The sequence below is a fragment of the Gopherus flavomarginatus genome, chromosome 9 (genome assembly GCF_025201925.1).
Source record: "Gopherus flavomarginatus isolate rGopFla2 chromosome 9, rGopFla2.mat.asm, whole genome shotgun sequence".
Classification (NCBI taxonomy): domain Eukaryota; kingdom Metazoa; phylum Chordata; order Testudines; family Testudinidae; genus Gopherus; species Gopherus flavomarginatus.
In genome coordinates, this window is record NC_066625.1 from 44,401,590 (window position 1) to 44,404,280 (window position 2,691).

At 45.8% G+C, this 2,691-nt stretch overlaps 1 non-coding gene across 1 annotated transcript; it reads right to left on the reverse strand.

The window, feature by feature from the left end:
* Nucleotides 1-2,091: 2,091 nt before the first annotated feature.
* TRNAC-ACA (transfer RNA cysteine (anticodon ACA)) lies at nucleotides 2,092-2,163 on the reverse strand. Its single transcript has one exon. It is a non-coding gene; the product is annotated as a tRNA-Cys (tRNA).
* Nucleotides 2,164-2,691: the final 528 nt, after the last annotated feature.

A 2,691-nucleotide genomic window follows, 5' to 3' on the forward strand; every position in this document is an offset into this window, starting at 1 on the left:
GGAAGGAGATTCCACCACCTCCCTAGGTAACCCATTCCAGTGCTTCACCACCCTCCTAGTGAAAAAGTTTTTTCCTAATATCCAACCTAAACTTCCCCCACTGCAACTTGAGACCATTACTCCTTGTGCTATCATCAGGTATCACAGAGAACAGTCTAGATCCATCCTGTTTGGAACCCACTTTCAGGTACTTGAAAGCAGCTATCAAATCCCCCCTCTGTCTTCTCTTCTTCAGACTAAACAAGCCCAGTTCCCTTAGCCTTTCCTCATTAGTCATGCGCTTCAGACCCCTGATCATTTTTATTGCCCTCTGCTGGACTGTTTCCAATTTTTCCACATCCTTCTTGTAGTTTCGGGCCCAAAACTGGACACACTACTCCAGATGAGGCTTCATCAATGTCGAATAGAGGGGAATAATCGCATCCCTCGATCTGCTGGCAATGTCCCTACTTATACAGCCCAAAATGCCGTTAGCCTTCTTGGCAACAAGGACACACTGTTGACTCATATCCAGCTTCTCATTCACTGTAACCCCTAGGTTCTTTTCTGCAGAACTGCTGCCTAGCCATCCGGTCCCTAGTCTGTAGCAGTGAATGGGATTCTTCCGTCCTAAGTGCAGGACTCTGCACTCATCCTTGTTGAACCTCAGCAGGTTTCTTTTGGCCCAGTCCTCTAATTTGTCTAGGTCCCTCTGTATCCTATCACTGCCCTCCAGCGTATCTACCACTCCTCCCAGTTTAGTGTCTTCTGCAAACTTGCTGATGGTGCAATCCACACCATATTCTAGATCATTAATGAAGCTATTGAACAAAACCGGCCTCAGGACCGACCCTTGGGGCACTCCGCTTGAAACTGGCTGCCAACTAGACATGGATCCATTGATCACTACCTATTGACCTAGACGATCTAGCCAGATTTCTATCCACCTTATAGTCCAATCGTCCAGCCCATACTTCTTTAACTTGCTGGCAAGAATACTGTGGGAGACCATATCAAAAGCTTTGCTAAAGTCAAGGAATAACACATCCACTGCTTTCCCCTCATCCACAGAGCCAGTTATCTCCTCATAGAAGGGAATTAGGTTAGTCAGGCATGACTTGCCCTTGATGGATCCATGCTGACTGTTCCTGATCACTTTCCTCTCCTCTAAGTGCTTCTGAAGTGATTCCTTGAGGACCTGCTCCATGATTTTTCCAGGGACTGAGGTGAGGCTGACTGGCCTGTAGTTCCCCAGATCCTCCTTCTTCCCTTTTTAAAGATGGGCACTACAGTAGCCTTTTTCCAGTTATCCAGGACCTCCCCCGTTTGCCATGAGTTTTCAAAGATAATGGCCAATGGCTCTGCAGTCACATCCGCCAACTCCTTTAGCACCCTCGGATGCAGCACATCTGATCCCATGGACATGTGCTCATCTCTAGTTTTTCTAAATAGTCCCGAACCACTTCTTTCTCCACAGAGGCCTGGTCACCTTCTCCCCATACTGTGCTGCCCAGTGCAGCAATCAGGGAGCTGACCTTATTTGTGAAGACAGAGGCAAAAAAAGCATTGAGTACATTAGCTTTTTCCACATCCTCTGTCCACTAAGTTAAATCCCTCATTCAGTAAGGGGCCCACACTTTCCTTGACTTTCTTCATGTTACTAACATACCTGAAGAAACCCTTCTTGTTCCTCTTAACATCTCTTGCTACCTGCAACTCCAAGTGTGATTTGGCCTTCCTGATTTCACTCCTGGATGTCTGAGCAATATTTTTATACTCCTCCCTGGTCATTTGTCCAATCTTCCACTTCTTGTAAGTTTCTTTTTTGTGGTTAAGATCAGCAAGGATTTCACTGTTAAGCCAAGCTGGTTGCCTGCCATACTTACTATTATTTCTACACATCAGGATGTTTTTTCCTGCAACCTCAATAGAGATTCTTTAATCCTTTAGAGGATTTGGAACTGATTTCAGTGGAGGCACATGTTTGCTAGGTTTTTATGCATTTGCACAGGAAAAGATTGAGTGTTTCCATTCATTTCAGGAATCCCTACTCAGTGGAACTCCTCAACATAACAGAAACACAATTACTTTTGTTGAAAGAAGAGGTTTATAAGGGGGCATTTAGGTTTGAACCAAGGACCACTTGATTTGTAGTCAAACACTCTACCACTGAGCTACACCCCCACGACTGCTGTAGACAGAAGTCAGTGATCTAAAAATTTTGAAGGACAGGCTCTGCCTCAGAGGTCTCATGTTCTCTTCCCAGACCACAGTGCTTTTAAAAATGGAGTTTGATGAAACTTATAGATGCATGTAGACACCACAGCTTGCACACCCACCCACATAGCTTCCCCCAGTGACATAGCTACCACCTCTCGGGGAGATGGATTAACTACACGGGCGGGACAGCTTTCTCCCCTGTGCTTAGAGCATCTTCATTCTTTATGAATAGGTAGGAAAGAGCCTCCTGAATGGACAATAACCAATTGATCAAATATTGGTGGGTCTGCATTCAGTATGGGTAACTGGTCATGCTGGGCTGGATTAGTAGGAGCATTGCCAGCAGATAGAGGGAAGTGATTATTCCCCTCTATTCGGGACTGGTGAGGCCACCTCTGGAGCATTGCGTCCAGTTTTTGCCCCTCCACTACAGAAACAAATTGGAAAGAGTCTAGGGGAGGGCAACAAAAATGATTAGGGGGCAGGGGACTT